This window comes from Panthera pardus, unplaced genomic scaffold (genome assembly GCF_024362965.1).
Source record: "Panthera pardus isolate Hobbes unplaced genomic scaffold, ASM2436296v1 HiC_scaffold_1, whole genome shotgun sequence".
Classification (NCBI taxonomy): domain Eukaryota; kingdom Metazoa; phylum Chordata; class Mammalia; order Carnivora; family Felidae; genus Panthera; species Panthera pardus.
The window spans coordinates 80,505,039-80,531,263 of record NW_026526654.1 but is presented as its reverse complement, the minus strand read 5'-3'; the positions used below and the strand labels follow the sequence as shown (position 1 = coordinate 80,531,263).

Below are 26,225 nucleotides of genomic sequence, written 5' to 3'. Positions count from 1 at the left end.
ATTCGAGTTGTCAAAATTTTCTGTGGGGTAATTCCTATTATTTTGGCATCACTCTGTTTTTCACTATATTACTGCCCAGCAGTGAAGCTGGTATTACAATTGTCTGCATAGGCTAGTTCATGGAAGAATAAAGAACTTATTTTTTCTTGGTAAGAGATGATTTAAACAATAGGATTACAACATTTACATCTCCTTGAAAATGTTGATACAATATTTGCATAAAATGTAACAAAAACACACACTTTGAGTCTTATTACAAGATCTCTTACTACTATGCAGGGGTCCAGTTGACTGCTGCTGTATAAAGAGTGATCCGTATGCTAAAGCATGGGTAGAAGAAATGCAGTCTGTGTATTATGTAACATTTGGAAGTAAAATAATTTATTTTGCATAAATGTCAAAACCTGATTTTTCTCATTAAAATACAGCTGCTTCCAGGATAAAAATTCATGTGTACATCTTGGACTTACAGAATCATAACGGTTAGAGGAAATCTTAGAGGGCATCCAGTTAAACATTTCCCTAAGGCATATGGTACTTCTTTATCATTCCTGACTAATTATCCTTCATTTATTTCTATTTGAATGCTTCTGGTGAGGCATATCCAGTTCCATTTCATCATTCCATTGATGGGCCGCTCTAAACTGTCTTTTAAAATATCTTTCTTATTCTCAACGGCCTTCTCTGAAACAGCAGAGCATAAATCTCTTCCCACTTCTATGTGATTATATGTTAAATATTTAGGCGTTATTATGCTTGTACTGAGGCTTTTCTAGGCTAAATATTATCAAATGTTTCAGTAATCCTTGATTGAAATGGTTTCCTGTCCCATTACTATGCTGATGAACTTCCTCTGGACACACTTCTGTTTTTCAATGTCCTTCAGAAAATGGATACAAATGTGTTATGACTATTCCAGAGAACACAGTCCAGTAAATAACCTTGAATGAACTGGATATTATGCATTTGCTGATGAAAGGAATAGGACATTAGCTGTGTCACATGAAATTATCTTGTTTAATGGCCTAGGGAAGGCTTCTCAACCCCAAACATGGCTTTTCAAAGGGTCTATATTTCAATCACTAAAGACTTTATTTATTCTTTTGACCAAGAAAGATTTTTATTTATGTTAAAATGTTTAATCTTTTTCCTTCAAGACATTTATAGAGTCCTCTAGTAAAATATAAGTCAACTGGTATGGGTAATATCTTAAAATTTTTCAGCTGACACTTATTCAGAATTAATTTACAACTGGATTGAGACAAAGAGAGAAGAAAAGGGAGTAAGATAGCTCATAAAAATAAGAGATATCAATAATACCATTCCCATGAAGACACTAAGAAGGAACTGGGAAGATACCAAAGAATAAATTTGCCCACCACACAACGTTCATGGCTTTTAATGCATTGTTTTGTATTTTCTGACCCTTAGGTAATGTATGCACTTGTAAGTTACTTTATATCTCAAACACAGAAGAAAACTACAAAGGGTCTAAAAAAGATAGCTGGAAAGAGCAAGATATAGTGAAAACTATATAATCTGTGGCATCACATCTGAAATATAGACCTGCCTCCGCTACCATACATTTCCCCCTTTTTATTTTTTAAAGTGCCACACTTAGAGACGAGATGGCAGTCCAAGATAGTGGCATGGGAAGATCCTGAACTCATCTACTTCCACAGAAAAACTGAATCTACAGCTACATATGGAACGATTCCCTCTAGAGCAGACCTGAAAACTAGCTTAAACGCTAATGCTAACAGGGCCAGATCAAGATGGATAGGAGAGGCAAAGACAAGTTCTTGCCCAAAAACTGCTGGCGTGACAACTACAATTAGGAGAGCTGACACAAATCTGGAACTCCTCCATAAAGAGCAAGGGGTTTGTGCTTCACATCAGGCACCATAACCCTGTGACCTACACTGGAGAGATACACTGAAATGTCTGGCTTTAAAAACCAATGGGACTTATGTCCAAGAGATACATGAGGCTGTGGGGAACACAGATACTGCTCTTAAATGGCTCATGTACAGATTCGCTCACCCTGGGGGCCAGCACAAAAGCATCAGTGACAAATGCCTAGACTCTACGTGAAGTGGATTCATGTTTTAATCTGAAAGCATCTGCTGGAGAGACAGGGGACTGTTGGGATGCTCTTTGGGGATGAGGGTACGGGTGGGTGTCACTTTTGTGTCACTGCTGATACTGAGAGGCCTGTACAGTCCGTGCACGCTCCTGTCACCCCACGAGAGCCAGTGGGTATGCCCTGGCCCAGTGCTCTTTCTCTCTCCCTTGCTAACACTGGCAGCTACACCCCGGTCCGACACTCCCCCACTGCTCCACTAAACCCAGAAGGCATGTCTTGGCCCTGTTCTCTCTCTCTGCCCTACTAAAGCTGGCAGGTATGTCTTAGCCCTGCACTCTCTCGTGTCTTACTGAAGCCAGGGGGTGTGCCCTAGCACTGTGATCTCTGGGTGTCTTGCTAAAGCCAGCAGGTACATGAAGTCCACACAGGGATGCTCCTTGATTGTTTGGCTCTGGTGATCAAGGGGCATGCATTCCTGGGTCTCCTGGGACTGTAAGAACCAGAGAGAAAGCTCTCGCCAGGCTACCATCCCTGGGGCACTGCACAGACAACAGACTCCCAGTCTTTCCACAAAAAAGGCCTATTTACCTGTCCTGAAGCTTCAACAGGCTTTAGGGGTACCACACATCTAGAGGCTATGGAGGTATCCTCAAAAAACACAGGCCAGGGGGTGACATGTTTGTGCTCAACCTGAGACTTACTACAGCGCAGCAGTACCTCCCAGAAAGGAGCTTATAAACTTGACTGAAGTCCCAGTTTATACAAGTGTTGCCCAAGGTACATCTCCAGACCACCTATTTGGAGATGTGGAGCATTTACAATTACAGTCCCATACAAATATAGTTATTTGCAAACTTTAAGGCCTGCTGCCTGAGGCAATGGCTTCCAATAAATGTGAAACAAGGGGCTGAATAAGATGCCTCCATTTGGAACACTGGCGGGTCTTGGCACACCCTCAACAACTAGAATCTATAAAGAATAAATCAGGCTTCATAGACAATTACAAAGATTTTGGAGACAACAAAGACTAAGGACAAGCTTAAATGATAAATTTTATCTCCTGTACATGGCCATTCCTTCAAGAACAGGAGGGGTAACTATTTTACCTACTACATAGAAGAAAACACAGAGAGTCAAGAAAAATAAGGAAACAGAGGAATATGTTTCAAAAATATGAAGATAAAACATCAGAAAAAAAAATCTTAATGAAATAGAGTAATAATTTACCTGACAGAGATAAAATTAATGGTCATAAAGATGCTCCCTGAACTTTGGAGAAGAATGGATGAACACAGTGAGAATTCAACAAAGAAAATATTAGAAAGTACCAAACAGAAATCACAGAGATGAAGAATATAATAACTTAACTGAAAAATATACTAGAAGGGTTCATCAGCAGACTAGATGAAGCAAAAGAAATGATCACCAAGCTAGACACAGGGCAATAGAACTTACTCGAGTGGAGCAGCACCTATGGGAAAACATCAATGAATTAACATTTGCAAGATCTGTCCTTAGGGTCCCAGAAAGAGAATAGAGAAAAAACGGGACAGAAAACTTATTTAAAGAAATAATAGCTAAAACATTCCCTAAGTTGGGGAAGGAAACAGACATCCAGATCCAAGAAGCCCAGAGAATTCAAAGTAAGATAAACTCCAAGTGATCTACACAAAGAGACATAATTAAAAAGTTATGGGGTGCCTGGGTAGCTCAGTCGGTTGAGTGTCTGACTTCGGCTCAGGTCATGATCTCATGGTTCGTGGGTTCAAGCCCCACATCAGTCTCTGTGCTGACAGCTCAGAGCCTGGTGCCTGCTTTGGATTCTGTCTCTCTCTCTCTGCCCCTCCCCTGCTCATGCTCTCTCAAAAATAAACGTTAAAAATTTTTTTCAAAAGTTAAGGGGTACCTGGGTGGTACAGTTGGTTAAGTGTCCAACTCTTGATCTCAGCTCAGGTCATGACATCACAGTTCATGAGTTTGACCCCTCATTGGGTTCTGCACTGATGGAGTGGAGTCAGCTTGGGATTTTCTCTCTCCCTCTTACTCTGCCTCTCTCCTGATTGTGGTCTCTCTCTCTGTCTCTCTGTGTCTCTCTCAAAATAAATAAGTAAACTTAAAAAAATTTAAGTTAAAAGTTAAATATGAAAAGCTTAAAAGCAGTAAGAGAAAAACAACTTGTTACATACAAGGAAACCTCCATAAGACTATCAGGTGATTTTTCAGTAGAAACTTATCAGACAATATGGGAGTAGCATGATATACAGTGTTTAAAGGAAAAGCTCCCAACCAAGAATAGTCTACTCAGCAAGGTTGTCATTCATAATTGAAGGAGAGTTAAAGAGTTTTCTGAAGAAGCAAAAGCTAAAGGAATTTATCACCACTAAACCCAGCCTTATAGGAAATGTTAAAGAGACTTCTTTATGCTCTAAAAAATGGGCACTAATTAGTAATAAGAAAACATATGAAAGTATAATTCTCACTGGTAAAGGTAAATATGTAGTAAAGGCAGTGGACTAACCATTTATAAAACTAGGATGACAGTTAAAAGACAAAAGTATTAAAATAACTATACAATAATTAGTTAAGGGACATATAAAATAAAAAGATGTAAAATAGGACACAAAATATAAAACATGGTGGGAAGAGTAAAAATGTAGTATTTTAGAATGTGCTCAAATTAAGTTGCTATCAACTTAAAATACACTATTATATATATACAGGTTCTTATATGTGACCCTCATAGTAACTACAGTGTAACAACCAATAGTAGACAAAGAAAAGATAATGAGAAAGAAATCTAAGCATAATACGAACGAGTGTCATCAAACCACAAGAGAAGAGAGCAAGAGAAGAAGGAACAGAAAGGAACTACAAAACAGCCAGAACACAATAGACAAAATAGCAGAAGTACTAACCTATGTAGAATTACTTTAAATGTAAATGAAATAATTCTTTAGTCAAAAGACATAAAGTGGCTGAATGGATTTTAACAAGACCTATCAATATGCTGCCTACAAGAGACTCACTTCAGATGTAAAGATACATATGAACTGAAGACGAAGGGATGGGAAAAGCTGTTTCGTGCAAATGGAAACCAAAAGAAAGCTGGGACAGCTCTACTTACGTCAGAGGAAATAGACTTTAAAACAAAGACTATAGTAAGAGACAAATATGGGTGTTACATACTGATAAAAGGGTCAATCCAACAAGAGGATAAAACATTTGTAAATATGCACCCAACATAGAAGCACCTAACTATAGAAAGCAAATATTAATAGAACTAAAAGAAGAAATTTATAGTAATACAATAACAGTAGGGGACTCTAATGACACACTTACATCAATAGATAATCTAGTCAGGAAATCAATAAGGAAACATTGGCCTTAAAGGGCACATTAGACCAGATGGACTTAGGATAGGTCACGTTAGGTCAAAAACAAGTCACAATAAACTCAACTAGAATGAAATTGTATCAAGCATCTTTTGTGACCACAATGATATGAAACTGGAAATTAATTATAAGAAGAATATTGGGAAAAAACAAAAACATACAGAGACTAAACAATATGCCACTAAATAATCAATAGGTCAACAAAGAAAAAAGGAAATAAAAATAATATTTTGAGACAAATGAAAATAGAAACATAACTTTCCAAAATCTATAAGATGTAGCAAGAGCAGTTATAAGATGTAAATTCATAGTGATACAGGCCTACCATAAGAAATAAGAAAAATCTCAAATAAACAATCTAATGTCACATCTATAGGAACTAGGAAAAGAAGAACAAACTAAGTCAAGTCAGTAGAAGAGAGAAAATAATAAAGATCAAGCAGAAATAAATGAAAATGATTAATAAAACAACAGAAAAGATCAATAAAACCAGGAGCTGGTTTTTTGAAAAGATAAACAAAATTGGTAAACTTTTAGCCACACTTACATGGAAAAAAGAGAGGAGTCAAATAAATAACATCAGAAATGAAAGAGGAGTAGTAGCAATCAACACCACAGAAATACAAAAAATTATGATACTGCAAAAAACTATATGCCAACAAACTGGACAACCTAGGAGAAATAAATTCTTTGAAACATAAAATCTTCTGAAATTGAGTCAAGAAGAAGTAGACAATCTGAACAAGTCAATTACTAGTAATGAAATTGAATCAAAGACTTAATATCTATTCTTCTCAAACTCTTCCAAAAAATAGAAGAGAAATGAAAACTTGCAAATTAATTCTATGTGTCCAGCATTATCCTGATACAAAGCCAGGCAAAGACACTACAGGAAAAAAAAATTTAAAAAGGAAAAGAAAAAATAAAACTACAGGCCAACATTCCTGATGAACATAAATGCAAAAAATCCTCAACAAAATATTAGCAAACTGAATTCAACAATGAAAATAAAAAGATGATTCACTATAATCAAATGGGTTTTATCCCAGGGATGCAAAGGTGGTCCAATATCCATAAATCAATGAATGCCATACATCACATTGACAAAATGAAGGTTAAAAACCATATGATCATCTCAATAAATGCAGAGAAAACATTTGACAAGTTCATCTGTTGATGATAAAAACTCTCAACAAAGTGGGTTTAAAGGGAGAAAAGCTCAACATAATAAAGGTCATATATGGCAAAACCCACAACTAATATCATGCTCCATGGTGAAAAACTGAAAACTTTTTCTCTAATATCAAGAATAAGATAAGAAACATAATAGTAGAAGTCTAGCTGTATCAATCAGACAAGAAAAAGAAGTAGCAGTCATCCAAATCAAAAGAAAAAATAAAAATGTCACTATTAGCAGATGACATAATATTATATATAGAAAACCTTGAAGACTCCACCAAAAAACTAACAGAACTAATAAATGATTTCAGTCAATACAGTAAAGTAATACATAGAAATGTGTTATATTTCTATGTACTAATAATGAAGTAGCAGAAACATTAAGAAAACAATACCGTTTACTATTACATCAAAAAGAATAAAATACCTAGGAATATATTTAATCTAGGAGATGAGAGACCTATACTCTGAAAACTATAAGACATTGATGAAAGAAACTGGAGATGACACAAACAAATGGAAATATCTATCATGCTTTTGGACTAATATTGTTACAATGTCAATACAACTCAAAGCAATCTACAGATTCAATGCAATGCCTATAAAAATCAACAATAGTATTTTTAACACAATTAGAACAAATAATCCTATAATTGGTATGGAACCACAAAAGATGCCAAATAGCCCAAGTGGCCTTAAGAAAGTAGAAAAAAGCTGGAAGTATCACAATCCCACATTTCAGATATACTATGAAGCCATAGTAATAAAAAGTGTATGGTACAAGCACAACCGTGGACATATAGATCAACAGAACAGAGATCCCAGTCATAGATCCATATGTATGTGGTCAACTAATCTACAACAAAAGAGGCAAGATTATACAATGGGGAAAAGACAGTGTCTTTAATTTTCTTGGAAATACTGGGCAGCTACAATCAAAATAATGAAACTGGACTACTATCTTATACCATATACAAAAATAAATTTCAAATGAATTAAAGACTTCAATGTAAAACTTAAAACTACAAAATCTAGAAGAAAGCACAGGCAGTAAGTTCTCTGAATTGATATTAGCATTATTTAAGGTGAACAGTCTCTTCAGGCAATGACAACAAAAGCTAAAATAAACAAATGGGATTACATTAAAGTAGAAAACTTTGTCGTAGTGAAAGAAACAATCAACAAAACCAAAAGGCAACCTATGCAATGGAAGAAAATACCTGCAAATTACATATCCAATAGTGGATTAATATATAAAATATATGAAGAATAAATACAACTCAAAAGAAGAAAAACAAACAATCTGATTTAAAAATGGGTAGGATATCTGAATAGACATTTTTCCAACAAAGACACACAAGATGGTCAATAAGTACATGAAAAGGTGCTCATAATCACTAATCATCAGGGAAATAAAAACCAAGATTAAAGTGAGATAATACCTCACACCTGTTAGAATGGCTATTATCAGAAAGACAAAAAAAGAAATAACGAGTCTCGTGGAGTATAGGGAATGCTTGTGCACGGTAGGTGGGATGTAAATTCAGGCAGCCACTATGGAAAACAGTATGGAGGGTCCTCAAAAAATTAAAAATAGAAATACCATATAATATAGTAATTCCACTTCTGGGTATTTATCTGAAAAAAAGCAAAAACACTAACTGGACAAAATAGATGCATTTCTATATTCACTGCAGGATTATTTACAATATTCAAGATATGGGAGCTGGAAACAAGTGTCCATTGATGGACAAATGATTAAAGAAGGTGTGGGATGTACACACACACACACACACACACACACAATGGAATAGTACTCAGTTTTTAAAAAAACCAAAATGCTGCCATTTTTGATAACATGGATTTTGAAAGTATGCTAAGTTAAATAAGTCGAAGACAAATATCATATGATTACACTTACATGTGGAATCTAAAAAACAAAACAAAGAACAAACAAAATGAAAAAAAGCAATACTCAGATATATTGTAGAGAATAGTATTTTCCAGAGGGGAGAAGGGTTGGGAAGGTGGGTAAAATGGGTGGAGTCAAGAGGTATAAACTTTCCATTATAAAATAATTCATGAGGAGAGGAGATGGCGGCAGTGGAGTAGGAGGACCCTAGGCTCACCTTGTCCCACAAATACAAATAGATAATTATCATATCATCCTAAAACCCCCAGAAATCGACCTGAAGACTGGCAACACAAACTCTACAACTAAAGGTTGAGAAGAGGCCACATTGAAGAAGGTAGGAAATGTGGAGGCAAGGTTTGGGAGAGAAACAGATTGTGGCCATTGAGGTGGGGAGGTAACCATGGGTGAGGAAAAGGGCAAGAAACAGACTACCATATAGGGGAGCACACAGGGAAGAGGAATCCCCACAGAAACTGGCTTGGAAAGCAAGAGGGCCCATATTTCATTAGTTCTTGCAACTGGTGGGACTTAAAGCCTGGCATTTTAAAGGTCAGCATGCTTAGCTCTAAGACAGCTCAGAGGACATTGGGACTGCTCTTGGAGAAAAGGGAGGGCAAACAGCCTACAGACACACAGCATAGAAATAGCAATCTGAAGAGTACCTGGGGCACAGAGTGGGGAGGTTAGTTGCTCATTTCAGAGTACATCCCAGAGAGGCAGTGTTCACAGAGAGACCTCTCCAGGAATAAAGAACTGGCAGATGTCATTTCCCTCCCCTGCCCCTCAGCATAAGCACAGGGCCTCCTGCAAGAAGTTGCACAGTGTTAACACTCACTACTTAAATTTCTTACATCAAACCCCAACCTTGCACACTGGAAGCACCACCTTCCCAGTCATGCTTGCCTCAGTTCCAGTGAGTCAGGCCTTCTCTTCCAGAAAATCAGCCCAAATCCCTGCCAATACTGAATCTCTTGGCCAGGGAGTTTTGAGAAGCCTTGGTTCTGGGGGCAGCAGTGACAGGTCTCATTTCATAAGCATACCATAGCACAACTAGTTAAAACTTGCCACATTCAAGACAGGGGCCCCACAATTCCCACAACTGGCAAAGAGAGCCTCTGCAGATGGCTGGCCTGAAGGATAAAATGGCCAGGACACAATAACAGAGTGCAAGCAGCACACACTGGACACTCCTGGAAGTGCCAGGCCCTGGGGAGCAGGGGACACTACACCGAGGGCACTACAGGACATCTTCTTCATAAAGTCATAGCCATCAAGAACAGAAGATGTAGCTGGCTTTCCTAGCATACAGGAACATGCACAGAGACTTAGACAAAATGAGAAGACAGAGGAATTTGTCCAAATGACAGAACAGGACAAGGCCATGGCCAGTGGTCTAAGAAAAACGGGTATAAGTAACATACCTGAAGGAGAATTTAAAGAAGTGATCATAAGGATACTCATTGGACTTGAGAAAAGAATAGGGGACATCAGTAAGATCATTAACACAGAGATAAGGAATAACATAGCAGAGATAAAGGGCTCAATAAACAAAATGAGAAATGCCTTTGATGGAATGAACAGTAGGCTGGAAGAAGCAGAGGAATGAATTAATGACCTAGAAGACAGAGCGATGGAAAGTAGTCAAGGTGAACAAAAGATGGAAAAAATAATTATGCAAAACAAGAATAGACTTAGGAAACTCAGTGGCTCCAAATGTAATAACATTCATATTATAGCAGCCCCAGAAGAAAAAGAAGAGAGAAAAGGGGGCAGATAATTTATTTGAAGAAATAATAGCTGAAAATTTTCTTAATATGTGATAGGAAACATATCCAGATCCAGGAGGCACAGAGAATCCCCAAGAAAATCAACAGAAGCAGTTCCACACCAAGACATATTGTAACTAAAATGGCAAAATACAGTGGCAGAGAAAAAATATTAAAAGCAGCAAGAGAAAAAGAAGACAGTTATATACAAAAGAAATTCCATAAAGCTATCAGTGAATTTTCAGCAGAAACTTTCCAACCCAGAAGCAGTGGCAGGATATATTCAAAGTGCTAAATGGGAAAAATCTGCAGCCAAAAATACTCTATCCAGTGAGGTTATCCTTCAGAATAGAAGATAAGAGTTTCCCAGACAAACAAAAACTAAAGCACTTCATGACCACTAAACAAGTCCTGCAAGAAATATTATAGGGGAATTTGAATACCAAGAAAAGACCAAAAATGACAGTATGAAGGTCGGAAACTTAAAAGCAGTAAAAACTAATATTTCAGTAAAAAATCAGTCAAGGAACTCCCAACATACAAGGCTGTAAAATATGACACCATATACCTAAAATGTGGGGAGGAGAAAGGTAAAGAATGGGTTGCAATTTAAGTGAACATCAACTTAATAGAGACTGCTATATGCAGAAGATGTTCTATACAAACCTAATGTTAACCACAAATCAAAAAACACTAATATATATGCAAAGAATGAAGAGAAAGAAATCCAACTATATCACTAAAGAAAACCAGGACACCACGAAAGAGAGCAAAACAAGAAAGGATCAGAGACAATCTTTAGAAACAATCACAAAACTAATAATAAAATGTGAATAAATGCATGCCTGTCAATAATTACTTTCATTGTAAATGGACTGAAACACCAACCAAAAGACATAGGGTGACAGAATGGATCAAAAACAAGACTCATCTATTTGCTGCTTACAAGACACACTTTTTAGACCTAGACAACCTGCAGATTGAAAGTGAGGGTACAGAGAAACATTTATCATGCAAATGGATGTCAAAGGAAAATCAAAGTGGCAATACTTATATCAGGCAAAACAGACTTTAAGACAAAGACTGTAACAAGAGACAAAGAAGGACATTAAATAATAATAAAGGGGACAATCCAAAAAGAACATAAAACAATTATAAGTATTTATGCACCCAACATGAAAGCACCAAGGCACATAAAACAGTTAATAACAAACATAAGGGAACTGATAACAATACAATAAAATTAGGGGATTTTAACACCCCACTTATATCAAAAGACAGATCATCTAAACAGAATATCAATAAGGAAACAGTGGCTTTGAATGACATACTTGACTAGGTGGATTTAACAGATATATTCAGAACATTCCATCCTAAAACAGCAGAGTACACATTCTTTTCAAGTATACATGGAACATTCTACAGAAGAGATCACGTGTTATCCCTCAAAACAATCCTTAACAAATTAAAGAAGACTGAAATATTACACACCTTTTCTGACCACGGTGCAGTGAAACTAGAAGTCATACACAAGAAAAAATCTGGAAAGACTACAAATAAATGGGAGTTAAATGCCATGCTACTAAACAATGAATGGGTCAAAAGAATAAATAAAAAGCTACATGAAAACAAATGAAAATGAAATCACAACAATCCAAAACATATGGGATGAAGCAAAAGTGGTTCTAAGAGGGAAGTTCATAGCAATACAGCTCTACTTCAAGAAGCAAGAAAAATCTCTAACAACCTAACTTATGCCTAAAGAAGCTAGAAAAAGAACAACAAACGAAACTTAAAACCAACAGAAGGAAGGAAATAATAAAGTTTAGAGAAGTAAATGATACAGAAACTAAAAAAAATAATAGATCAATGAAACCAGGAACTGTTTCTTTGAAAAAAATCAATAAAATTGACAGCATCTAGCCAGACTTCTCAAGAAAAAAGGAAAATGGACCCAAATAAATAAAGTCACAAATGAGAAAGGAGAAATAACAACAAATACCACATGAATACAAACAATTATAAAAGAATATTACGAAAAACTGCATGCCAACAAATTGGGCAGTTTGGAAGAAATGGATAAATTCCTGTAAACATACAACATACAACCTACCAAAACTGAAACAGGAAGAAATAGAAAGTTAGAACAGAAAAATTACCAGCAAAGAAACAGAATCAGTAATCAAAAAACTCCTAACAAACACAAGTTTAGGAACAGATGACCGCATAGATGAATTATACCAAACATTTAAAGAAGAGTTAAAACCTCTTCTTCTCAAACTATCCAAAAAAATAGAAAAGGTAGGAAAACTTATAATTCATTCTATGAGGCCAGCACTACCCTGATACCAAAACCAGATAAAGATACCAGACCAAAAAAAAGAGAACTACAGACCAATATCTCTGATGAACTCAGATGCAAAAATCCTTAACAAAATACTAGCAAAACGACGCTAACAATATATTTAAAAAATCATTCACCACGACCAAGTGGGATTTATTCCTGAGCTGCAAGTATGGCTGTGGCTCAATATCCACAAATCAATCAACATGATACATTACATAAATAAGAGAAAGGAGAAGAACCATATGATCATTTCAAGAGACACAGAAAAGCATTTGGCAAGTTAAAACATCCATTCATGACAAAAGCCTTCAAAAAGTAGATTTACAGGGGATATGCCTCAATACAATAAAGACCATATATGAAAAACCCACAGCTACCATCATCCTTAATAAGGAAAAACTGAGAGCCTTTCCCCTAAGGGCAGGAACAATACAAAGATATCCACTCTCACCACTTTTATTCAACATAATACTGGCAGCCCTAACCATGACACTCAAATAAAAAGAAATAAAAGACATCCAAATCAGTAAGGAAGAAGTAAAAGTTTTGCTACTTGCAGACGACATGATAATATATATAGAAAATCTGAAAGATTCCACCCAAAAAACTGTTAGATCTGTTAGATGAATTCAGTAAAGTTGCAGGATACAAAGTCAATCTACAAAAATATGTTACATTTCTATGCATCAATAATGAAACAGCAGAAAGAGAAATGAAGAAAACCTCAATACAATTGTAAATAATAAGATACCTGGAAATAAACCTAACCAAAGACCTGTACTCTGGAAACTATAAAATACTGATGAAAGAAATTGAAGATGACACAAATAGAAAGATTCCGTTGTCATGGATTGGAAGAACAAATATTATTAAAATTTCTATATTACCCAAAGAAATCTACATATTTAATGCAATCCTTATCAAAATACCAATAGCATTTTTCACAGAACTAGAGCAAACAGTCCTAAAATTTGTTTGGAAACACAAAAGACTCTGAATAGCCAAAGCAATCTTGAAAAAAGAAAAGCAAAGCTGAAAACATCACCATCCTAGACTTCAAGTTATATTACAAAGCTGTAGTAGTCAAAACAGTATGGTATGGCAAAAAAGAGACACATAAACCAATGGAACAGAATAGAAAACTCAGAAATAAACCCACAATTAAATGGTTTATTAATCTTCAACAAAGCAGGAAAGAAGATCCAATGGCAAAAGACAGTCTCTTCAAAAATGGTGCTGGGAAAGTCCTAGCCTCAGCAATCAGACAACGAAAAGAAATCCAAATCGGCAAGGAGGAAGTCAAACTTTTACTCTTTGTAGATGACACGTACTCTGTGTGAAAAACCTGAAAGACTCCATCAAAAAACTGCTAGAACTGATGATACATGAATTCAGCAAAGTCACAGGATATAAAATCAATTTACAGTGACATTTCTATACACAAATAATAAAGCAACAGAAAGAGAAATCAAGGAATGGATCCCATTTATCCTTACACCAAAACCCATAAAATACCTAAGAATAAACCTTACCAAAGATGTAAAAGATCTGTGTGCTGAAAACAATAGAAAGCTTATAAAGAAACTGAAGAAGACAGAAAGAAATGGAAAAACATTCCATGCTCATGGACTGGAAGAATACTGTTAAAATTTCCATACTACTCAAAGCAATCTACACATCCAATGCAATCCCCTTCAAAATAATACCAGCATTCTTCACAGAACGAGAACAAACAATTCTAAAATTTGTATGGAAAGACCCCCAATAGCCAAAGCAATCCCGAAAAAGAATATCAAAACTGGAGGCATCACAATTCCAGATTTAAGCTGTATTGCAAAGCTGTAATCATCAAGACAGTATGGTACTGGCACAAAAACAGACACATAGATCAATGAAACAGAATAGAGAACCCAGAAATGGTCCCACAAATGTATGGCCAACTAATCCTTGACAAATCAGAGAAGATTATCCAATGGAAAAAAAGACAGTCTGTTCAGCAAATGGTGTTACAAAAACTGGACAGAGATATGCAGAAGAAAGAAGCTGGACCATTCTCTTACACCATACACAAAAATAAACTCAAGATGGATGAAAGACTTAAATGTAAGACAGGAAACCATCAAAATCCTAGAGGAGAAAACAGGCAGCAACCTCTTTGACCTCAGCTGCAGGAACTTCTTACCAGACATGTCTCTGGAGGCAAGGGAAGCAAAAGCAAAAATGAACTATTGGAACCTCACCAAGATAAAAAGCTTCTGGGGCACCTGGGTGGCTCAGTTGGTTAAGCATCCAACTTCAGCTCAGGTCATGATCTCACAGCTTATGAGTTTCAGCACTGTGTCCGGCTCTGTGACGATAGCTCAGAGCCTGGAGACTGGTTTGGATCTGTGTTTCCCTCTCTCTCTGCCCCTCCCCTGCTCACACTCTGCCTCTCTCCCTCAAAAATAAACATTTTTTAAAATTAAGAAAAAAAGATAAAAAGCACAGTGAAGGAAATAATAATCAAAGCTAAAAGGCAGCCTACAAAATGGAAGAAGATATTTGCAAATGACATGTCAGATAAAAGGTTAGTATCCAAAATCTGTAAAGAAATCATCAAACTCAACACCCAAAAAACAAATTATCCAGTAAATAAATGGGCAGAGGACATGAGCAGACAGTTTTCCAAAGGCATCCAGATGGCCAATCAGAGAAAGTCAGATGATTTCACTCATATGTGGAATTTAGGAAACAAAACAGATGGGGGTGCTGGGTGGCTCAGTCGGTCAAGCATCCCACTTCAGCTCAGGTCATGATCTCAAAGCTCCTGGGTTTGAAACCTATGTTTGGCTCTGCCGACAGCTCAGAGTTCAGAGCCTGGAGCCTGCTTCTGATTCTGTGTCTGCCTCTCTCTCTGCCCCTCCCCTGCTCACAGTCTGTCTTTCTCAAAAATGAATAAGCTTAAAAAAATAAAAGAAGAAACAAAACGGATGAACATAGGGGAAGGGAAGGAAAAATAAAATAAAAACAGCAAAGCAGGCAAACCATAAGAAACTCTTAGATACAGAGAACAGACTAAGGTGGGTAGGGGGATGGGCTAAATGAGTGATGGGTACTAAGGAGGTCACTTGTTCGGATGAGCACTGGGTGTTCTGTGTAAGTGATGGATCACTAAATTCTACTCCCAAAACTATTATTATATTATATGTTAACTAACTTTGATTTAAATAAAATTTTAAAAAAAGAACTGATCCAACTCAACAGCCAAAAATCAAATAATCGAGTTAAAAAACGGGCAGAAGACATGAACAGACATGTCTCCAAAGAGGACACACAGATGACCAACAGATACATGAAAAAATGCACATTATCAGTTATCATTAGGGAAATGCAATGAGATATCACCTCACACCTGTCAGAATGGCTAAAATCAACAACACAAGAAACAACGGGTGTTGGTGAGGCTGTGGAGAAAAAGGAACCCTCTTGCACTATTGGTGGGAAGGCAAACTACTGCGGCCACTCTTGAAAACATTATGGAAGTTCCTCAAAAAGTTTAAAATACAACCACCTTGGGGTGCCTGGGTGGCTCAGTCAGTTGAGCAACCAACTCTTGATTTCAACTCAGGTCATGAGCCCAGGGTTATGGCATCAAGCCCCACATCAGACTCTGTGCTGAGTGTGGAGCCTGCTTCGAATTCTCCCTCTCCCTCTGCCCTGCTTGTGTGCATGTGCTCATCGGCATGCTGTCCTTCTCTCATATAAAAAAAAAAAATCTGAAAACAAAAACAGAACTACCTTATGATTCAGCAATTGCACTACTGGGTATTTACCCAAAAAGTACAGAAACACTAATTCAAAGGGATGCGTGTGCTCCTAAATTTACAGCAGCTATTTATAATAGCCAAGATAAGGAAGCACCCCAAGTGTCCACTGACTGATGAATGGATAAAGAAGATACGGTGTGTATACACAATGGAGTTTTATTTAGCCATAAAAATAATGGAATCTTGCCATTTACAATGACATGGATGGTGTCAGAGAGTATAATGCTAAGTGAGATAAGTCAGTCAGAGAAAGACAAATACCATATGATTTCACTCGTATGTGTAATTTAAGAAACAAAACAAATGAGTAAAGGAAAAGAAAGAGAAACAAACTAAGAAACGGATTCTTAATACAGAGAACAAACTGATGGTTACCAGAGGGGAAGTAGGTGGGGGGATTGGTGAAATAGGTGATGAGGGTTAAGGAGTACCCTGTTTGTGAGGAACACTGGCTGATTAAAATAAAAACTTAAAAAAAAATTCCTGGGATGCAATGTATTGACTATAGTCAATAATACTATAGTGCATATTTGAAAGTTGCCAAGAGATTAAATCTTAAATAGTCTTCTCATCAGAAAAAAATTTATAACTTTGCAAGGTGACGGATGGTAATAGACTTACTGTGATCATTTCACAGTGTATACTAATACCAAATCATTATGCTATACACCCTAAACTAATACTATATTTCAATTATACCTCAATAAAAATTGTAAATAAGTAAAACAAGAAATAAACCAATTAGATAAGTTAAAATGAAAACACACATACCAAAACTTAAGGGACAAGTGAAAGTGGGACTAGTGGGAAAACGTATTTATAAACACCTACATTAAAAAACAAGAACGTTTCAAATAACTTAATTTTACAACTTAAGGAACTAGGGGAGAAAAACAACCCAAAGCTAGCAGAAGGAAGGAAATAATAAAGATCAGAACAGATGGAAATAAATAATAAATAAAAAGAGTAGAAAAAAAAATTAAAATTGGTTTAAGTACATCAACAAAATTGACTAGCCTTTAATGGACAAAAATTTCAAGTTACTAAAATTAGAAATGAAAGTTTAGACATTACTATTGATACTGTAGAAATAAATTGGATTATAAAAGATCACTAGGAATAATTACATGCCAATAAGTCAGATCACCAAGAAGAAATGGAAAAATTCCTAGAAACACAAAACCTACTAAGACTGCACAAGGAAATAGAAATGTGAATAGATCTACAACCAGGAAGCAAATTGAATCAATAATTAAAAATCTCCCAAGGAAAGCTGTACGTCTGATGGCTTCACTGATAAATTCTACCAAACATTTAAAGAAGAATTAATATCAATTCTACTCAAACTATTCCCCCAAAATTGAAGAGGGCACACTTCTTAATTCAATCAATGAGACTTGCATTACACTGATACCAAAGCCAGATGAAGACACTACAAAAAACAAACAAAACTACAGACCAATATCCCTTATGGATATTTACAGAAAAATAGCTATACAACTAACTAAGAAGCTGAATTCAGCAGCATATTAAGATGATTATACACCATGACCAAGTTGGGTTTATTCCTGGAATACAAGTATGGTTCAATAAAAGTCAATTGATGTAATACGCCACATTAACAGAATAAACGAAAAAAAAAAAACAATATGATCATCTTAATTGATGCTGGAAAAGCATTTGACAAAATTCAACACTTTTTCATAATAAAAACACAAAAAATGAGGCATAGAAAAAAACTATCTTAACATAATAAAAGATATATATGAAAAACTCACAGTGAGCACTTTAATCAATGGTGAATGACTGAAAGCTTTTCCTCTAAGATCAGGAACAAGACAAGTATGCCTTCTTTAACCATATTATTCCACATAGTACTGGAATCTCTACCCAGAGAAAGGAGGCAAGAATAATTTTCTAATTTCCAAATTGGAAAGGAAGAATTAAATTTATATCTGTCCACAGATATGACCTTATATGTAGAAAACTCTAAAGATTCCACAAAAAAAACTGTTAGCATTAGTAAATGAATTTAATGAAGTAGCAGGATATAAAGCCAAAAGATAAAAATAGTTGCATTTCTATACACTATCAATGAACAATCTGAGGTGGAAATTACAAAAACAGTCCCGGTCACCATAATATCACAAGGAATAAAATACTTTGGAATTAACTAAGGAGGTGAAAGACTTGTACAATGAAAACTTGCAAACATTCCTGGAAGAAATTAAAGAGACATAAATACATGGAAACACTCGATGTTAATGGATTAGAAAAAAAGTTGTTAAAATGTTAATACTACTCAAGTGATCTACCTATTCAATGTAATCCCTATCAAAATCCCAATGACTTTTTCGTATTTTTTTTTCAGAAATGGAAAAATGCAGCCTATAAGCCATATGGAATCTTAGGAGATTTTGAGTAAAATAATCTTAAAAATGAACAAAACTGGAAGACGCATACTTATTGATTTCAAAACTGAGTACAAATGATAGCAATCAAACCAAAATGGAGGTGGCATAGAGACAACTATAGACCAATGGAATAGAATAGACAGCCCATAAGTAAACCCTCATCCTATAGTCAAATGATTTTTGATGAGGGTGCCAAGACTGTTCAACGGGGAAAGAACAGTCCTTTCAACAAATGGTTCTGGGAAAACTAGATATCCTTATACAAAAGAATGAAGTTGGACCCTTACCTGATACTGTGTAGAAAACTTAACTCAAAGTGGATAAAAGACCTGAATGTAAGACCCAAAACAATAAACTCCTAGAAGAAGAGGAACTCTTGGACAAAGACTTTACCACATTGGATGTGGCAAATATTTCTTGGATATGACACCATAGTCACAAGTAACAAAACATAAAAATTGGACTTTAGAAAATTTTTTAAAAAATTGTGCATCAAAGACACTGTAACAGAGTATAATTCACAGAACAGGAAAAATATTTACAAACCTTATATCTGGTAACAAGGATTAATATCTAGAATATGTAGAGAACTCCTAAAACTCAACAACAAAAACCAGACAATCCAATTAAAAATTGGGTAATGTACTGGAGTAAATACTTTTCTAAAAAAGATATAGAGGTAGCCAATAAACACATGAAAAGATGCTCATTATCACCAATCATTTGGGAAATCCAAATCGAAACCACAGTTAGATGCTTCTCAGATCCATTAAAATGGCTACTATCAAAAGAACAAAATAATAAGTGTTGACTAGGATATAGAGAAATTGGAACCCTTTTATTCTACTGATAAGAATGTAAGATGGTATTGTTGCTATGGAAAACAGTATGGTAGTTGCCCCCAAAATTAAAAACAGAATTCCTAAGTAAATGATCGAACAGTTCCACTTCTGGATTGCCAAAGAATTAAAGGCAGGGTCTCGAGTAGATATTTGTACACGCATGTTCACAGCAGCATTATTTACAATAGCTAAAATGTAGAAGCAAGCCAAGAGCCTATCAATTGATAAATGGATAAGCCAACTGCAGTATATACATACAATGGAATATTATTCAGCCTTAAAAAGGAAGACAATTCTGCAATATGATGTGATATGGGTGAACCTTGAGGACATCACGCTAAGTGAAAGAAGCCAGTCACAAAAAGACAAATACTATATGATGCCACTTATAGGAAGTACTTGAAGTAGTCAATATTATAGAGGCAGAAAGTAGAACAGTGTTTGTCTGGAGATGGGGGAATGGGAAGTTATTGTTTAATAATACAACATTTGTTTTTACAAGATTAAATGATTTATGGAGATGGACGCTGCTGATGGTTGTATTACACCATGAATGCATTTAATAACACTTTACTGTACACTTATAAATGGTTAAGATGGTCAGTTTTATGCATTTTACCACAATAAAAAACTTGAAGAAACGTACTTTAAGCTACCATACTTGCAATAATTTTTACACAGTAACAGAAAACAAATAAAATGGCTAACTTCATTTTATTAGATGAATGAATTCTTGCTTACAGAGTTTAAATAACTTGTTCAAGTTTATATGGCTGTAACAGAGACGGCATTTAGACCCAGGCAGTCGGAGGGAGAGTCCAAGATTTTAACCACCAGTATATGCTGTCTGGCTTTCAAAATCTGCTTTCAGTAGGAAAAAGAGACTAATTAATTTTCAAAGTTTAAAAGGTCATTACATTCAATAACACACCACCAGTAGGACGTGATACTGAATAGATTTTGTTCCACCTTTAAGGTTTTGTATGCTTTTATTATAAAGGACAGGCTATTCAAATTTTGTAATATGAAGGGTTTCTTGTTTATTTTGTTGTGGTAGGACATTATTCATAATAAGATCCAAGACTAAAAAAGTGCATTTGTTACTTAAAAATACTAGCAAGATGATGAAGCAAAAGCTGGTCTCAGTTGTAAGTGCCTGATGTCATAGAATGAAGTACCATCAATCACATATGGAATAATGCTCCTGTGGTGTTTACACATTAAGGAAGCATTTCCTGAAAGCCTACAATGGATCGCTATTGCACATAGAATAAAATACAGTTCCCTAGTCAGCTGCAACATGCATTTTCAGCTTTAACTATTTGTCTTCATAAGCCTTCTAACTACAAAATGGCTCCAAAATGCCTGGTGCTTTTCTGTGTCTGAACCTACCTTCACCCTACATCTAAATGAAATGATCTTCCTCTCCATCTTTGCCTCTAAAATTTTAACACAGTCTTTAAAGCGGAGCTCAAATTCTACCTTGTTGGTACACTTCACTAAAAACCCCTGCTGGAAGCCATTTTTCTCTCCTTTACCTCTGTTGATATTTACTGTTTGCATGAATTCATCATATATTTTAATGAATTATTAGAATTCAATTCAACTTCTTAAATATTTGTGGGATTTCTAGGTGCTTTGCCAGACTCCAGAGAGAAAAGTCAATAAGACACAGCCCCTGCCTTCAAAAGTTCTTTCTCAGTTGATTAATAGCTATTTAAATGACAAATACCTAAGATTCCAAAGTAAATTTTAAAAAGCAAAGTTGGGCTTTCCTATAAAAAAAAAAAACCTTCGTAACTTAATGGGAAAAATAAACATTTATTTTAAAAACAAATGCCAATGTAGCTGGCAACCCAGAAACACCAGTAAGTGCAGGAAAGAAAAGCCCTCTCTAACCAAACCAAACAACAACACAAAAAACAAAAAACAAAAACAAAAACAAAAAACAGGAAAAGGGAAAGCCTAGTATGACTAAAAACTATTAGATATTAATTTCTCTACTCTAGCCAACTACCACAGAAAATATGGCAGAGACCCACTCATCCTTGCCCACAAAGGCAGAGTGAGAAACTCAGACCTCCATCCTTGCTATGCTGTAATAAGGTACCCCCAAGACACTCACCATGGTGTGTTATGAAAGAAAGCTAAGTATAAAGATGGGATTTTCATCCCCAGGATATTCTGAAGGCCCACTCAGCCCCATAGTGTCACTGGGGAGACTGGAATTCTATTTTCTCAGAGAAGTAATGAAGTTCCTCTTCTCCCACACACAGGGATAATGTTGGAGGAGGCCTAGTAGAGAATGAGAGTGATCCCCAAAACTCATATTCCCCTGTGATATAATTAGAGACCATGGGGGGAGCAGAAATGAGACACTCTTAACCTTCTCAGCCAGAGTGTTATCTGAGGATACTGTTCAGAGAGTAGAAGCTCCCACCCCTTGACTCCAGTAACTAGAAGACTCTCATCCCCTTGTTTGTCAACAGACGCCCAGTGGGAAACCTACACTTCTTCTCCAGCAGGCAGTAATGCAGCAGGATCACCTTTCCCCTCTTCTCTTGCTAATGTAGTATAGAGGAAGCCGGCTAAAATAGAAGGTTTTAATCCTTCTATTAATAGATATTTAATCCTAAAATATCCAAAATATCATAACACAATATTAAAATATCCTGATTTCAATGAAAACATCACGAGCTTGTCATACAAAGAATCGGGAAATTTAAACTTGAATTAGGAAAACCAAAACCAAAAACACTCAACCAATACATGCAAACAAGATGACAGGAATGTCAGAATTATCTTCCAAAGATTTCTAAAGCTGTTATTACAATAATGCTTCAATGAGCAATTGCGAGCATTCTTGAAAAAAAAATGGAAAAATATAGAAAGTCTTACCAAAGAAATAGAAGATACTAAATATAACCAAATAAAAATTTAAAACTAAGAAAATATAAGTAAAGTAAAACACATAGTGGATGGGCTCCAAGGCCAAATAAACAGAATGCAAGAATCAGTGAATATAAAAGTAGAACAATATTAGAAATATCAGAAATTACCCAAAGTTAATGACACACATAAAATACACTTAAAAAAAAAAGATGAACAGAGCTTCAGACCTGTGGGATTATAGTGCAAGATCAAATATTTTTTGCCATAGGAGTCTCAGAAGGAGTGGGGAAGACGGTGAAATTCAAAAAGTATTCAAAGAAATGCTGGATGAAAAATTCCCGAATTGGCAAAAGATATAAAACTACAGATGCACTAAGCTAAGCAAATCCCCAATAGGATATACCCCAAGAATCAGACCAGACCAAAACACACCACAGTCAATCTTGGGAAAAAAATGACGTCTACCTCTATGGAAAAACTATTTGAATGGCTCCAAGTTCTCATTAAACATCATGGGGAACAGAAGGCAGTGACACAACACATCCCAGGTGCTGTAAGAAGAAGTTCTCTTCTTCCAGAAAGGAAATGATAATAGAAGAGATTAAGTTTTGGGGTGATGGGTGTTCTTAGGGTCCAGGGCCATTGGCCAAGAAAGAATTCTTAAAGATGTCTTTGGGGCAAAAATGGTGATTTTATTAAAGCACAGGACAGGATCCAAGGGCAGGAAGAGCCGCAGTGGGGTTGTAAATAGTGACTGGTTATATACAATGGAATGGAAGGAGGTAAAGACAAAAGGGAGGCCTCCAGAGGGACTTTGATATGCTAAAGAGGACTCCTAAGATACCCGAGGCCTTGCTATTATCAAGCTAAGGTTGTTTTTCCTCTAGTAAGGCATTAACATTAACATTAGGAGATTCCTGGAGAAATGTTATTATACTCTTTATTTGCCTCAAGTAGTTGCCAATGAGCTGTGGGTTATAAAGAAATTTAATTTTACCTGCCATTTCCTACTTGCCTTTGTTCCCCATATCCCTATGGAGGGGTGATGGTGGGGCTCCAGGAAACTGAGCCTACAGGTTTCTGTAGATTAGGCTATTAATAAGATTGCCTTTTTCTTATAATTTACCAAAACATTTGTAAACTGATGGAGACTCATGCCCTGCATGACTGTGATCTCTATCAGTTAATCATTTGTTGTCTTTCCTTTCTTTGTCCTTGGGCATCCAGGAGTCCCTGAGGAATATCGCACATATCTCACACTGGGGGGGGGGGGGGGGTTGTTAGCTTGTGTTTTACCCTCAGCCTTCCCCTTGATCCCTCATCAGAAGCACTCTTGCCATATCAGGAAGGATGAAAAAATAGTAGAAAGACTAAATATATGGGTAATTTTCCTACTGAGTTTTCAAAATGATATCTGATGGTTAAATCCAAAATTACAGTAATGTCTGGGTAGTTTTAAATGTATATAGAGGAAATAGTTGAGACACATTATATAAATGGGACTGGTTAAGACATGTAAACAGAGAGAGGGATTCTAACTGGTAAATGTCAATACTAGCAGACCGTTGTTTTAATACTACCCAGCATTTGTTTTGATCAGACATGGCAAGACACGTAGACACAGACATGACTGTCATGAAAGAGTAAGTTTTTATACTTACAGACTCCTAGAAACAGGGTGCTTGGCACATCATGCAGGGCCACATGGGGAAGCACCGTGGTTGGTCAGGAGGCAGGGAAAATGTGGGCAAGAGTCTTTACTGTAGTTTCTGTGGGAAAAACAAAGCAAAGCAGTATAACAAGGAATGGTATTGGCTACTTTGAATAATTTCAGGGAGCTCTAGGGTACAGGGGCTGTCTTGAGCTCTCTGGTATCTTAGGTTGGTTAGGATAGCTGGACAGTAGTTTGGAGGATAGAGGTATAAGAGCTAGATACAGGAGGTGATGGGCGGGGGCGGTTGGCACTGGATTAATTGGCTTGCATATGAAAGGCACATTTACAGGTAAATCGTTTACTTTCTCTAGGAATTAGCAGCCCTGGAGGGGGCAGTTCTCCAGGGTCTGCAAGACCCTAAGATGCCAAAGGATCAAGCACAGAAACTAGAAAACTAAAAAATATAGGTACTACAACCTTGGTTGAACATGCGTGTGTGTGTGTATGAATATATAACATATATATTGTGCATTACACTTGTTATGTATATATTGATGAGGGAGCATAAGGCAAGCTGACAGGCCACAAACATCCCCCTTCCAACCAGGTGGGATATATGTGATATTTCTCGGGCACTCTTGGCTGCCCAAGAACAAAGGAAACGGGTAAAGAAATGGTAACTGATAGAGATCATAGTCCTGCAGGACCTAAGTCTCCATCACCCCTCCATAGTGATGTGGGAAACAAAGGCTGAAGGAAGTGGCAGATAGAACTAAATTTCCTTATAACCCGCAGTCCATTGACAAATACTTGAAGCTGGCAGAGTAAAATGTTTCTATAGGAACTCTACTGTCTTAATGTTAATGTTTTGCTAGAGGGAAAAACAACCTTAGCTTGACAATAGCTAGGCCTCCAGTATCCTGAGTCTTCTTTAGCATATGAAAATCTCACTGGAAACTTCCCCTGGACTTTACCTCCCCCAACTCCCTAGTATATAACCAGTTTCTCCTCATGGCTCCAGGGCAGCTCTTCCTGACCATGGGTCCTGTCCCCATGTTTCAATAAAATCACCTTTTTGCACCAATGACGTCTTCAAGAATTCTTTCTTGGTTGTTGGCTCTGGACTCCATGAACCTCACTATCACCCTCCCCATGCCCCCCCCCCCAAAAAAAAACCCCTCATCATATATAATTGAATAATTAAAGCAAGAACTATAAAAAAGACTGGTACAGAAAGATTTTCTCAAAATCACTATAAGATATAAAAATGTAATTTTAAAGTATTTTCAAGTTACCAAATGGAAGACAGGGAAAAAAACAAAACAAAACGGAGAAATAAAAAATGGAGAGAACAAAAAGGAAAACAATACAAATGGGAAGAAACTTCCATTTTCAGCTTCCATATGCAGATTGCTTGGAAGTCATCATTTCTAAGCTTACAAACAACCAAAAACAGTCAGCAAACCAAATATCAAAGAACTGAGGTCACAGGGAAAACTGACACCTTAAAATCTGGAGAGACAGGCCAATCCAGAGTCACAGACAGGATTAGCTCAATAGGAGGTAGGTCCTTATGGTAGCAGAGACAGTATACTTGATAGACATAGACTTTAAGGCAACTGTTTAAAAGGTACTCAGAGAGCTAAAGGAAGCCACAAAGAGCCAGTGGAATCCAGGGGAGATATGTCCAAGTAAATAGAACATATCAATAAAGAGACAGAAATTATAAATAGGAACCAAACAAAAATTCTTGAACTGAAAAGTACAATTACTGATACGAAAAACTCACTAGCGGGTTTCAATAGCAGCTTTGAGCAGGCAGAAAAAATGCATCACCAAACTTGAAGATGAGTCCTTTTTAGATCTCCCAGCCTAGGAGAGTTCTGGCCCAAGATGGCAACTCAGAGAGATCCTGAACTCACCTCCTCCACA

The 26,225-nt window shown here is 36.4% G+C and overlaps 1 long non-coding RNA gene across 1 annotated transcript in view; it reads right to left on the bottom strand.

The window, feature by feature from the left end:
• LOC109265846 (uncharacterized) overlaps positions 1–24,405 on the bottom strand; it is a 58,223-nt gene extending 33,818 nt beyond the window's left edge. The window contains exon 1 of the long non-coding RNA XR_002079374.1: positions 24,301–24,405. This is a non-coding gene — a long non-coding RNA (uncharacterized LOC109265846). The remainder of the gene's footprint in view (positions 1–24,300) is intronic.
• Between the last annotated feature and the right edge of the window lie 1,820 nt (positions 24,406–26,225).